Source organism: Dama dama, chromosome 5 (assembly GCF_033118175.1).
Source record: "Dama dama isolate Ldn47 chromosome 5, ASM3311817v1, whole genome shotgun sequence".
In the NCBI taxonomy this organism is placed as follows: Eukaryota; Metazoa; Chordata; class Mammalia; order Artiodactyla; family Cervidae; genus Dama; species Dama dama.
Genome location: NC_083685.1, coordinates 49,403,557 through 49,418,882, shown reverse-complemented (window position 1 = coordinate 49,418,882; position 15,326 = coordinate 49,403,557).

Below are 15,326 nucleotides of genomic sequence, written 5' to 3'. Positions count from 1 at the left end.
GCAAAAAGTTATCAAGATGCCTGAAGAAGTGGTAGTTGGTTGGCGAGACGTCACATGAATATGGCAAATGAGGCCACATTTGTTCAACTTTGGAAATATGCGTTGTGCGCCATGGGGTCGGGCATTGTCCTGAAGAAGACCTGGGTCCTTTCTGTTGAACAGTGAACTGCAGGTGTTGCAGCTTTCAGCGCATGTCATCGATCTGCTGAGAATACTTCTCAGATGGAATGGTTTCTCTGGAATTCAGAAAGCGGCAGTGGATCAAATTGACAGCATAACATCCAGCTGTGATCATGACATTTTTTGGTGCAAGTTTGGCTTTGGGAAATGATTTGGAACTTCTTCTCAGTCCAGCCACTGAGCTGGTCATTGCTGGCTGTCGTATAAAGTCCACTTTTTGTCGAACATCCCAATCCGATTGAGAAACTGTTCATTCTTGTTGCGTATAATAAGAGAAGATTACAGTACAAAATGACGATTAAAAAAAAAAAATTAGTCGGCTCACGAGCCCCCCACTTATCGAACTTTTTCACCTTTTCCAATTTGCTTCATGCTGAATGATCATAGAATGGTCAGTATTGAGTTTTTCAGCAACTTCTTGTGAAGTTGTAAGAGGATCAGCTTCAGTGATCTTTTAAGTTGGTCTTTGTCAGCTTCTGATGGCCAGTCACTGTACTCTTCATCTTCAAGGCTCTTGTCTCCTTTGCAAAATTTCGTAAACCACCACTGCTCTGTATGTTTATTAACAGTTTCTGGATGTTGTTGGAAATTTTCTGTTTCTGGAAACTTGTTGATGTTTCAAGTTGTCTCTGCTGCTTTACGACCTATTCTGAACTTGAATAAAAAATTGCTCGAATTTGCTTTTTGTCTAGCATCATTTCTATAGTCTAAACTAAATGTAAACATCAAGTAATAAGTCACTGGCAAAAAAAAAATAAATAAAGTGAGAAATGCACATTAAAATGGTGTATAACATAACCACATTTAAGAATGTATTCCAGTATCAAATGGCAAAGCTCAGCAATGCAAAACTACAATTACTTTTGCACCAACCTAATAATTTTCATTTGTAAGAGCATCATTTGCTTCCTTCAGTAGATTCTTAAATGTTTCTTCATGTTTCCCTTACATAATTAGAGATTCTAAATTGTAATTGACCATATGGGCTTCCCTGATGGCTCAGTGGTAAAACACCTGCCTAAAATGCAGGAAATGTGGGAGAAACAGGTTAGGTCCTTGGGTCAAGAAGATCCACTGGATGAGGAAATGGCAACCCACTCCAGTATTCTTGCCTGGAAAATCTCAGAAACAAAGAAGGCTGGCTGACTGCAGTCCTTAATAGAGTTGCAAAAAGTTGGACATGACTGAGCACACACACGTGCACACACAATTGACCATATAATGACTACTGATAATTTCTACTTACACATTTGATAGTTTAAAATACTTCTGATTTATCTCAGTGTTTGGAATTGTTTTTAGTTGATTGTCTTACATTGTACAGACATGCAGTTTTATCATTTACAAACACATAATTCTATTTTTGTTGTTTCCTCAACATCTTATACTCCTTGCAATTTACTTACCTTTTTTAATCATTTTGGATTGGAATTCAAGTACAAAGCCTAACCTGTTAAGTGGAAAATTAAGGTTGTGATAGAATTCTTTTATCATTCTAAGAAAATATTCATTATTTCTTATTTTCTTGAATTTTTATTTTCTAAAACTTTTATTCTAATACTTTTTATTACATATGAAAAAATTCTCTGATGTTTTTCTAGGAGTATTGATTTAATAAATTATATCAATCAATTTTAAAGTGTTAAAACATTCTTAAATTCCTGGAATGGACCCCATTAACTCATGTCACATTTATTTCTTTGTAGTTTTGACATTTAGGTCAATAATCATAAATGCTATTATTATGGTTTTATTTTATGTAAAATTGCTATCATACATTAGTGTTAAATAGGGCTTCCCTTGTAGCTCAGTTGGTAAAGAATCTGCCTGCAGTGCAGGAGACCTGGGTTCGATCCCTGCATTGGGGAGATCCCCTGGAGAAGGAAATGGCAACCCACTCCAGTATCCTTGCCTGGAAAATCTCACCAACAGAGGAGCCTTGGTGGGCTGCAGTCCATGGGGTCGCAAAGAGTTGGCTATGACTGAGCAACTAACAGTTAAACTTATTAGTGTTAATAAGTACTCAATTCATAATATGAATTTGGAAGCTCTCTTCTTTTTATGTACTCTGAAAATATTGTCATAGCATTTCAGTTATCTGCTTTTTTAAAATTACCCCAGAAAACTCTCTGATCCCCTGAGGTTTGATTCAGTTTGTTTCATTTAGTTTTTGTATTAATGTTATTTCATTGTTTTGGATCAGTATTCTCTATAGGAATCACCATGTATACACTTTATTTTCTTCTTGGGTTAGGTTTTGGAAATTTATTTTCTTAGAATTTATCTATCTTAAATAGGTTTTCAAGTTGATTTGCATATTTGAAAGCAAATCTGGTTTGTCTAGTTCTTAAAATTTCTTGTGTCCTTTTTCCTATTATTTCCAATGTAGCTCCCCCTTTTGTTTTCTTGATTAGATGAGTTAGGAGTTTGTTCTGGCTGGTTGATGTTTGTCAAAGAACAGTCTTTGTCACTGATTCATTAATTAAAATTCCATGTTTCAATCTGCTGATAAATTTTTAGAATATTTCTATGTTTGTCAGTTATTTCTGCTTTACCAATATTGCTGCTGTGCCACACTATATAAAGGTAGGCATGACTGTTTATCTTCTGTGTGAATTGCAGATTTTAGCATCACAAAGCACTCTTATCTCATTTTGTGGACATTGGCCTGAATCCTACCTTATGTGATACTAAAGTTATAATCCTACTTTTGCTTCTGCCTACACTTACACGATGCCCATTTTTCAGCTTTATGAATCACTTTTTACATATCTCTTCTATGAAGCATGAGTTTGTGTTTGCTTAGATCTCAAGTCAAACTACTTTTTTAAGATGGGTTAATTCTAATAGCTTTTATTGATATTACATTATTGTTATGAAGTTTTGTCTTAATTTTATTATTTTTATGTTAACATGCTTTAATCTCTCCTATGCAATCTGTTTTTGTTGTTGTTCTTGTTGTTCCTTTGCTGTTGTTGTTTTTTCTGGTATCTCAGGCTCTGCAGTGTCTGCCTGTCTGCATTTAGAGAATTAAATCTGTTTCCTTTACTCATTTAAAATGGAGAATATCTGTGTGAATTCAGAATGAGGATTGGAATTTTCTTCTTGCCAGAATTCCCCAATAATTCTTGAAAGTAGACAGGGCAAGTTCTTTTATCTTATTATTACAAGGAAGCATCAGATTAAAATGTCTGGCTGACCAGGGTTACATGGCTACCATACTGGAGAGCTAGGACTTGACCAGTGCTTTTTCTCTTTATCCTAAGAAGCTGTTCTGAAAGGTGCTTCACTTACATAAGATTCTCTCTCAGTTGTGCCTGTAGAAACTTACATTCTTTTATTATTCATAGCAAAATAAGTATTTATAACAATTATCAATAATATGATGTCTAGCCATGTCTGTGAATTGACTAATAGTTAAGATTTTCTTGATTAAATTAACTTGTCTAAAACTAGTGTACATCTTTAATTTTTCCCTTTTTTTGTTAGTTCAGGGTAAGCCAAAACCCTGCTTAGTTTCTTTACACATATATTCAGTTGATTACCTCTTAAATACATATTTATAATAATGTATTAATTGTATACCACAGTCTACATGGAATGTGAACTCCTTCTTCACATTTTGAGTAACTACAAGTATCTTCAAGGGTTTTGCAGAAAAAGACGGTACAAAAAAGAATGCTCAAAAATGTAGTGTGGTTTGGGGTTTAGGCATAGTGGCACTTTGTGTGCTGCAGGTATTCTGATGACCTTCTGGTGGGGTTGGCAAAATAGATCTCACATGGACGACTCTGACACTCAGGGGATGCGGTGTTCAGGCAAATAGACACCTGCAGGGAAACAAGTTTCTGCTTTGAGAAGCTCATATCGCCACTTCACAGCTGGTAAGTGATGATCTGTTTAGTGGAACAACTCCAAAACCAAACAGGCAAGGGATGGGCACATTCTATGCTTACGTATCATATGTTTCTCTATGCATTTCTATGTTTTGACATAACAGGAAAAATTTTAAAATATAAACTCTTTTAACTTTATCAAAAGTTTTCTGCTTGGAATGAAATCACACATATGGCACACTTTTTTGAAGATTCTGGAATAAAGCCATTAACATTTGACTTTGAATCACTGAACAGACTGCATTAAGGCACCTGAGAATGTACATAAGAAATTTCTAGAATGATATTAACAAGGAATTGAATTTAAGTAGCATGTATGCTTAAAAATAAAAGAAATGTGCTGTTTTGTCCACAGGCTGATTAATAATTTTGCAGTTCATATTTTCACATAAATTACTTAATTTGTGTCTAAAATTCATATATTGTCTATTATCGTAAGTTGCAGATCACTGACTTAAAATTAGAATGTGACATTTTAAATAATGTCTCAAAATGTTATAGTAAGTAAACTAATATGTCTTTATTAGTCCTTGAGAATCAATTTCAAAAGCTTTTAGATTCTGATGAAAATTATGCAAATTCCAGCATACTATCATCCTTATAGTTTATGTTAATTTGACATTAATGTTAGCTGCCTATCTCACTAACAATAATCCATCTGAACTAGCAGGCTGGAATACCAATTACCGAAATGAGTGGGGCTCATCCTTGAAGTTTCTTTTCTCTGTTGCAAGTAGACATATGTCAGCACACAGGGAATAGCGCAGATGTATCAAAGCCTTTCAAGTAACCAGGCATCTTTGTGTAATGGAGCAGGCTGTGGCTGACATACTAAATCTTAAAAAGGAAAAGAAGTCACTTTGTATTGAGAACAAAAAGAGCTGGAAAAGAGAAAAATTGATGTGAAGATACTCATATACTTAGAGTCATTATTAGAGAATGTTGACCAAGTAGGATTTCTTTTTTACAGTGGATAAGTATGTATTTTGTTGAATTTCTTTGTGTAGAGTATAGGATACTAATTGATTTATTAAATGAGTGTCCCCCCCCCCACCCTTGATTCTGGCTGCTAAGCATAAATTACTTCAATTTGGCTTATAATGAAAGTAAAAGTTTTAAAATGGAAAGTGACTTTTCATCATTCAAAACACATTGATATTTGTCTTCAAAGGAAGAGTTAGCTGGAATCTATGAATTTTTGTGAATGTCTTTTCTTATAGTGTCTTTTCTTATAGATGGTATTTTTTTATGTTAAAATAAATTGAATGACTTGGAAACTTCTTTAATATTTCCCCAAGCTTTCTTCCTCCATACCTTTGGGGAATACTAATACAATTGATTCAAACAATATATGCCAAATATGAAATCTCTTTGTAATCATTATGCTGCTTATTTTATGACAAAGAGGTTACTTAAACATTATCCATTTGATATATTTACATATTGCATTGAATCATTAGCTAAGTTTTTATGTGTATATATATGTGCAATTTCTTTATTTCTCCAAATCGATTATAAGATTCTTCATATTTAAGACAAAGTTTAATTCTCTTTATTCCTTGCTCTGTGCTTGAGGCAATAAAAATTTAAATATTTCCTATATGGTGTGCCACATTATATGATTGGGTAGGGAACAGTTAAATACACCCACCCCAAAAGTGCAGAAACACATAGATAGCCATTCTCACAACTGTATAGAAGGAATAGATGGTTATGACAGAGAAAAGAAAGAGTATAATGACAATTTAGAGGATACAGTTCAAGTATCTGGACTGGAAAATTGATCTTGCTATAAATAAAGATTAAAAAGAAGCTACTAATTAGGAAGCGATCTACCAAATGGTAAAAAGACTTCTGGGATAAGGAATGTTCTTGCCAGCACACACATTTTTTCTCTCCATTAATTGAATTTTACAGAGATGCTCAGTGACTGCAGAAGAATGGGGATTGATTTCAAATTTATATTATGAATTATTTTGTATATACAGAATAGAGAGAATCATTAGTGAATAAGCATATACCTTCCACCTAGCTACACAACTGTCGACATTTGCCAAACTGGTCAAGTTTTATTTTTAGAGAAGTATCTTAACAAATGACAGACATGATAATTTATTTGTGAATATTTCAGTATGCATCTCTAAAATTAAGGACATTTTCTTGTATAATGACAAGCCCACTTGCACAGTAGCAAAATTAATAATGATTCTCTATTTTATCTAATAGTCCACCTATATCCAAGTTTCAGAATGGGTATTTTAGTGCCATTGCATCGTGATGTGTACTATGGAAAGTTGTGTTCAACCATCTTTCTTTCCATTATGCGAAGAGCAAGCCTCTGTTTCTTTTCTTTTTAATTTTTCGGTCACACTGCATGTGGGATCTTGGTTCCCCAACCAGGGATTGAACCCATGCTCCCTGTATTGGAAGCATAGAGTCTTAACCACTGGACCTCCAGGGAAGTTGCAGCAAGCCTGTGTTTCGATGGATGGCGCTGATAGTGCTTTCTTAAAGAGGTGACTTTCTGTATCATGCACTTGAAAACTGCTAAGAGAGCAGATCATAAATGTTCTTACCACAAAAAAAGAGATAATAATTATGTGACATGATAGAGGTATCACCCTGCTGTGATAGTAGCCATATTGCTATATATCTATCTGTGTGTATGTGTGTGAATGCATGTGAATGTGTCATTTTAATAGTACACCTTAAATTTACATATTATATGTCAACTGTATTTCACTAAGGCTGGAGGAAAAAGAGCTGACTTAGCTGGAGGGTTGAAAGTCCTTAAGATGAAGCCAGTGACGATATGAATGCACCCGCCCCTTCAATAAATGATCCCAGAAAGCAGGCTGTAGTCTCAATGGCCCAGTTTTGGAACTTCCAACTTGAGCAGGTGATCCCTGCTGACATTCATTCCCCTTACAAATTTACAAAGTGGCAGAAAATTACATTCCTCTTCCTGAAAATAAAGCCAAGCTACCTCTTTATAGGATAATGAGAGACAAGAAACTTGGGACAACTTGTCTTTACCAAACTTCTGCCTTGTTTCCCTAATGCATCTGCTTTGAATATGCATCTTCTACCCTACTTTTGCTCAAAAATTAAATACCAATATGAGTAGAGATGGGGAATATAGAGAATAACACACCAGCTGTTATCAAAGATATTTCTAGGGGTTATGCCAGTAATTTCAGAAATGGGAAAGTTATTGCTATTCCTACAGATACTTTTAAAGATAAGACAGAGATTAGTGGATTCTTTCCATCTTAAAATTATTTCCAAATGAAAATACAAGAAAAAAGCAGTATTTACAAGTTCTGAGATCCTTTCTAGATATACTAGGTACAAAGTAATGCTGAAATATTACATAATAAAAACCATTACAAAAGGGATGTATAGGAATTAGTGTGTCATTGGTTGTCATTTTTCCTTTGTGAAACAAAGAATGTTTTAAGGATAGTATTTGCTTTTGTTCACTCTGAGTAAACATAAATTCCTTAAAGAAAAGATACAACTCCCATGAACATGTTATCCTTTGTTGTTTGTATAAGCCAGTATCATTTTCCAAGTTCCTGAAAAGGATGCATGGGAAAGGAAAAGGATATGAACATCAATCTTCTATGTAGCATTATTTAAATGGCATCCTTTCTGGGGAAGAGAGAAGGAAGTGTTGAAAACTGTCCCAAGGTTTGTTAGCTGCCCTATTTGAGCTAAGCAGTAATTACAAGTACTTTGCTCCTTCCTATCTGAGGTTCAGTGAGATATGCTTAAGAGGAGCATTGCAGTATATCCAAATTATACAGGTATAAGTAGTCTTAGAATTAGGAACATTTTCTTATATTGCTCTAATTCTTGCTGTCTGGTTATTTAGCACTCATCAATCCCCTCCACCACAACCACTTTCATTTTTTCAGCTCTTAGGAAGGTTGGTGGCTGATGGCTCAAAGCCAATAGACTGAGTGTTTATGTCCCATTCTAAAATTCACATGTTGAAACCCAACTCTCCAGTGTGATGATACTATGAGTGGGGCTTTTGAGAGGTAATTAGGATTGGATGAGGTCATGAGAATGGCCTCCATAAATGGGATTAGTGCCCTTATGAGAGTCCTCAGAAAGCTTGATTTCCCTCTCTACTTTCCACCGTGGTAGGATACAATGATAAGTTGGCACTGTTAAACACAAATAGGGTTCTCACCCTGATGTCAGATGTCCTTCCTCCAAAATTATAAGCAATAAATTTCTACTCTTCATAAACTACCCAGTCGATGGTACTTTGTTAGATCAGCTCAAAATGACTAAGATACACTACAGAAATTAATTTTGCCCACAGGAATATGACTTGACCCTCCCTGGGGGATTACCCACATCCAATGTTTGGTTGATATGGGGTTCAAAAGTGTAGCCCCTGTCTCAGTTAAGAAAGCTCTGTAAAAGCATCTTAGTTTCAAAGTTTCCTATGGCGTTGACTTCCTTTGGCACTAAATGGGAGATCAATTTTATTTCTGCCCAGTCCTTCCTTTCTCCCTCAAGTTGTTGCTTGTGAGGGCACTTCCCAATAACTTCCTCTACCTGAACACCTTTTTCAGAATTTGTTTCCAGGGAACACAGACTAAGACATCTCAGATAGAGAAATGAAGATTATGATTTTTTTCAGTTTATTTCATTTGGTGTCAAGTCTATAATAGACTTAATAGAAACTCTCACACACATATACACATATGCACACACATGCATAAACAAATATATACCTTCTTAAAACTCTGAGAGCAAGTAGTGTCTCTAAGCATTTTGAGTATTTCAGAGAAAGTTAAATATCCTCTGTATCATTTCATGCCTTCCTTCTTTTGGAAACAGAACCCCTATGTGTTAGCATAGTACATGGCCATACAAATATGGTTAACATTTCTCTATCTCCCATGCAGCTGGATGCAGCCATGTGGCTAATTTGTCAAAAAAGGAATATGAGCAGAAGTGATGCATGTTGTTAACATGCCACATGCTTGAAAGGAAATTGCTTATTCCTCAATTACTTTCTTTGCCCCTTCTGTTACCTGAAAATTGTGATGGATGGAATACACTCAAAAGTTATGTATAGAGGACAGCCATGCCACTCTGCCAACCTGGACCACTCATGTTGAGCCTATTACTTGAGAGAATAATAAATTTCTATCATATTAAAGCCACTGTATTTTGGGGGTCTTTTGACAGCAAGTTTCCCTGAACTTTTTACAACAGTATAGATTTGGGAGGAAGCTTGTGTCTTTTATGCTTTAGTTTAATAGATCTTAATGAATGGAATTCTGCCAAGTATGTAATTTGCCTGTATATAATTCCTATCCTGAACAACTGGTCTGGAAATAAGATCTAACGACTTACCAAGTCAGTATTTTCTAGTTATCTACAAAAATTTCAGTATTTCTCTTGAAATTAAATGTAAACAAACAAACAAACAAGGGACCTACTACTGTACATGTTCTGACACACACAATTAGGCCTGTATACAGGATGGTACCACGTTCTTGCTCTGCTAATGTGGGTGTTTATTAACATATACTCCTTTCCATGCCCGTGGGTTATATTAAGACTAGTGGGGAATAGTCACTGTGGAGGAAAGACCTGTCTTGAAATGTTTGTGGAGAAAGTAAAAGACTTCATTGAAATGTGGATCCTAATAATATGAAAAGCAGATAATAGATTGACAGGTTTGACCTAACAATAAGAAAGGATGTCAGAAGCTTTAGAAGGTGATATTAGCAGGGAATTTTATGCAATTCTGGAACATTTGCAAATAGCAGAGTTCCTGTGTTTTGTTGTTGTTTTTTCTGTAATGAAAACCTCTGCGCTCTACTTGGTGTTATAGTTGCTTCTGAATTCCATGCTTGTGCGTGTGTGTGTGTGTGTGTGTGTGTGTGTGTGTGTGTGTGTGAATGTATTTAGAGGAAGGATCAGGAAAACTCTGGCATCTCTGTTTTATTCCACAGCTGCAATTGGTAATATAGGAATTCCCAACAAGAAAATAAACTCAGCATCATTGTAAAGGAAGATAAAGTAGAGTGAAACATTGGAGATCCTAAAATAAATGTGAACAGTTTAATCATATATCCAGCCTAGCAAGGTTGCATTGATTGTGGGATTTAGATGATAGGAATTTACTTCCTTCATAACTACATGATATTAAGTATGATTTTGCTGAAAATTTTTCTAGTTATTGCTTGTTTCAAGTGATCCACTGGGAATTCAGTAGTAAATGAAAGATTTTTCCCCTAGTGTGATAATGATACTTTCAGCTGATTTGAATTTTTCCAGAAAAGACCTCCTACTCATGTGAGAAAACCATCTCAGTTAGCTCAACAGGTCAGGGAGAGAAGGGAAAAGCAAAGATAACACTCATGGCTGGACCAATCCTAGCTAATAAAACTGGATATGATCCTAAATGATCACCTAATTCACTTAATATTGGTGATTTCCCACTTTTCTTTTTCCTCTCCTTGAAAAAAGTAAGACCCTAAGTACAGTGTGGTGAGAGAAATAATTTTATTCCATTCTCAGCTCTATTGCTGAGAAGAATTGACTTCTATAACCCAGGCTTTGTTTCACATTAAATCACTTGTTTTATATTGAGATCATTTGATGGCTGATTAAGATTTAAGCAAATAGAGAGTATAAACCAATTGCTGGAATTCACATAAATCAAACGTGCCAAAGATGATTTTTTTTTTTTTTCCCAAAGATGAATTTTAAAACCAGATCTTCCAGATTCTAACACCTTACCCTTCATTTGTTATCACAACATATTACATCATAAACAATTGCTATTTGGGTAATTGATTAATTATGACCAGTATTAACATTATGTCATGCCAAAACTGAATTGGAGAAAATATTCCACACTTTTCTCTGGGAAAATTCCAATTATGCTGTTTATTTTATTTTTTGTTAAATTATAATTAACATACAATGTGATGTTCATTTCAGGTATAAAACAGTGATTCAGTATTTAAGTATACTATGAAAGAATCACCATGATAAGTCTAGTTACCATCTGTCACTGCACAAGTTATTACAATATTATTGACTATATTCCTATGCTGTACATGATATCCCTATGACATTTATTTTATAACTGCCTTTATTTTATTTCTGCCTTTAATTTCCTTCATATATTTCATCCATTGCATCCCCATATAATGTCAATGGATACTTAGGTTGCTTCCATATCTGCTGCTGCTGCTGCTGCTAAGTCGCATCAGTCGTTTCTGACTCTGTGCGACCCCATAGACGTCAGCTCACCAGGCTCCCCCATCCCTGGGATTCTCCAGGCAAGAACACTGGAGTGGGTTGCCATTTCCTTCTCCAATGCATGCAAGTGAAAAGTGAAAGTGAAGTCACTCAGTCGTGTCCGACTCTTCGGGACCCCATGGACTGCAGCCCACCAGGCTCCTCCGTCCATGAAATTTTCCAGGCAAGAGTACTGGAGTGGGGTGCCATTGCCTTCTCCGGGGCTTCTGTATCTAGACTATCTTAAATAACGTTGCTGCAATGAACATAGGAGTACATATATCTTTTAAAACTGGTGTGTTTTGTTTTCTTTGGATAAATAATGCTGTTTTTAAAACTCTTTATCCTTATTATTTACCATTTTAATTATAAGCTGTCTCAGTGTGTTTCTGTTTGGGTTCATCTTATTTGGAACTTTCTGGGCCCCTTGGACCTGAGTGTCTGTTTCCTTACCCAGAGTATGGAATGTTTCTGTCATTTTATTCTCAAATAATTTTTCTGACCGTTTTCTTTCTTCTTCTTCTGGGACCCCTATTATCCTAATGCTATTGTACCTGATGTTATCACAAAGGTCCCTCAAGGTATTTTCACTTATTTTAATTCTTTTTTATTTAGCTTCTATGTCTGGTTATTTTCCATTACCTTGTCTTCCAGCTCAGGGATTCATGCTTCCATTTCATTTACTCTGTTGTTGAACGCTTCTAGGGTATTTTTCAGTTATAACTTCTGTTTGGTATTTATATTTTCTACTTTTACTAAAGTTCTTGGTGTGTTCATCCATTTTTCTCCCCAGATTGGTGAGCATCTTTATGACCATTACTTTGAATTTTTAATCATGTAAGTTGCTCATTTCCATTTTATTAAGGTTTTTTTCAGAGGTTTGCCCTATTCTTTAGTTTGGAACATATTCATCTATATGTCATCCATCCCTCCACATGTTTGTCTACCTATGCTAGGTGAAATGTCTCTCGCTCATTCTTAAATGAGCATTCTTGGTAGATGTTGTTCCGTGTAGCACAGAAGTACAATTTTCCCTGACGACCAGTCAGGCACTCTAAGGATGGCCTTTGGGTAGGACGCAGGCGCCTGCCAGCTCTAACAGGACCACAGCTGCTGCAGAGGGAGGACACGGCTCAAGGGACTCGCCTGTGTCAGCGGCAGCTTGTCCAGTGCGGGGAGGCGGGGCCTGGGACGCCGCCTGGGCCAGCTGCCCTCCAGTGCGGCTGGGGGTCGCTGTGGGCAGGATGCTCACTCTGGCCCAGTAACAATACGGGGTGGGTAGAGCCTGACCTCCGGTACTAGCAAGCTAGGAAAAGGGCACCAAAAGTGGCACCCCACAGCACTTTCACATGCAGGTTAAGATTGTTGGTCCTTTAATGGACCGGAACCTGGTGGTCCGGAGAGTAAGAGAGAGAAAGAGGCTGGTTTACGCGGAAAGCCAGTATAGGCACCGGGCGCCCTCTGGAGTGGGTGAAGGCACAGTGCGCCTTCTCGAGAGGGTCTTAGAAGCCCGGGCAAGGGAGTGAGCTCAGCGGGCCTCCACGGTCCGAAGAGAGGGAGAGAGAGAGAAAGAAAGAAAGACATGGGGACCAAAGCTCTGATGGAGCAAAGGTGTTTTAACCAACATGGTATGGGCGTATTATACTGTCTTACAAGGTGGTTATTCTCAGCAAAGATAAAGATTAACATTCCAGACTTACAAAACATGAGACGATCCCTATCAAAGAGAGAGTTGCAAACAATCACCTTTTACCGTTTGACTCATAAAAAGGAAGAGGGTACTTATCACCACAATGAGAAATGCCTGGATTCCTCAGCCCCAGGAAAGGTGTGCCTCTCCTCTTCATTCCTGAACATTCAGGAATCAATAAGGGCCAGAGGGTTCCTGACAGATCCAAAACAGCACACAGGAAGCCTCTTGTTAAATGCTTCCTGACAAAGATGAGGCTGCAAAAATGTCTTCACCAACACTTCCATCTCCAGGTAAAGTCCCGGCAGCTTCCTGCCTCTCTGGCAGAAGCTTTAAAACTGGGAAGTGTGTCTTCCTCACTCATTGCCTAGGCATTTTTCAGTTTGTTGCTTTTGCGCTAGCTCTCAGGGCACTTGGTTTTGCCCTAGATTTCAGGGAAAGGGAAAAAGCAGGATCTCCATTTCTTCCATTTCTATGATTCTTCTGGCTTTAATCCCCTTTGATTTTCAGCACCAGAAGTATTGGGGTCGTGTCTTTCTGCTGCCAGCTCCCAATAGTGGGGTGCCTAATATGAGGCTCAGTCCTTTCACCCCTCAAGGGGGAGTTCTATATTTTGGACTCCCTCCCAACTGTGTGGCCGCCGAGTCTGAAGTGGTGTCCCGGGCAAGGCCATATTTCTGACTCTTCTACCCTCCTCAATGCATCTCTCTGTATTTTGTTGTAGAGGTACAGTTCATCTAATTCTCAGGCCCTTTCTAGAAGAAAATTACTCCATATGTAGCTGCAAATTTGTGGCGTCCATGCAAGGAGGTGAGTTCAGGGTCTTCCTTTGCTGCAATCGAGAACACCCCTCTCTCCAGTTATGCTCTTTTAGTGAGCTTTGTATTAGATAGTAATTATTTCTCAGAGCTTAAAGTAGTGATTTTGAAGCATATCTATAATACTTCAATGAGAGTAAACTCCTCAAAACTTATATGTGAAATAACCAGAGTTTCTGTTCCCATGATAAGGTCACTTAGTTATCAAAGAATTAACATATTTATGGAAGTTGCTTATTAAAAGTCAGTTTCACTCCAAGTAAAATATGGTGAAATGGTTGAAACAATTCCATTTAGTTATAAATGTTTTCTCTCAGCTCTAATTCACAATTATAAAAAACAACAACTTTTAATATCTGAAAATAAAGCTAAGAATTTCAATTCTACTGCTAACAGAGTGGTACCTGGTTGATAAATAAGCTGAGATTTTCAGCATCTAAAATTTCACATCTCACATTACACTTCTCTCTGTCTTTACATCAAGTTCAAACAACTTTTATTTTTAAAATATCCTCTACTTTTTCCCTCCTACAATTCTTCTCACATTTCAGCCCACTCTTTACCTCATCCCCTCTACTTTATGAAAGTAAATTTTTTTCGTTGTGTTTTTCCTTGGTTAAAAGTAAACATTCTCACTTCATTAACTCATCTTCACTGACATTTCATTTACATGTTTGCCCCAGTAACTCCTTTTGTCTGTAAACCTCTCATCAAATGTCTGAATTATTGTGACATTTTGGACTAATCCTAAACATTAGGATGCTTTAGAGTGACCCTCAATTGCACCTAATATTAAACTTCTTTTAAAAATTGAATATAACATGGTCTTAATAACAATGTTTAGTGAGTGAATAATTATAAAAAGTGTGATCAGTGTTTATTAAAGTCTCTGTAATTTGCTTATGTAAAATAGATGTTAAATCATCAACCTTGATGTTGACTTCAAGATTGTAAATGGACTTGCTTAGGTTGTGAAGAGAATCAAATGAGATAATGTAGATAAAGGTTATTTGTATAATTTTATATGTATGGTGTTAATAATAGTCTAAAATATTTAATCAGATTTTCTAAAGGAAAAATAGCTCTCCATATAGTAAAGAATTCAAAAAGGAAAGCTATTACCAGTTTCATCATAGCTGTGAATTTGCTTGCTTATTCTGAGTAGCCTTTTTAAAAACTAAAAAGGAAATTTGTAAGGACTTCTTTTTCTACTCATAGACTCAAGGAACACTCCTGTTCATTTTCCAGAATGATCTTGCTACTTACTACCTGCACAAATGAGTCCTGCTTCAGTGAACTAGTTACATATTTCTTGCAGTTTGCCTTTATATATAAATATGAGAGGGGCTTTCCAGATGGTGCTAGCAGTAAAGAACCCACCTGCCAATGCAGGAGACATAAGAGATTCAGGTTTGATCCCTGGGTCAGGAAGATCCCCTGGAAGAGGACATGGCAACT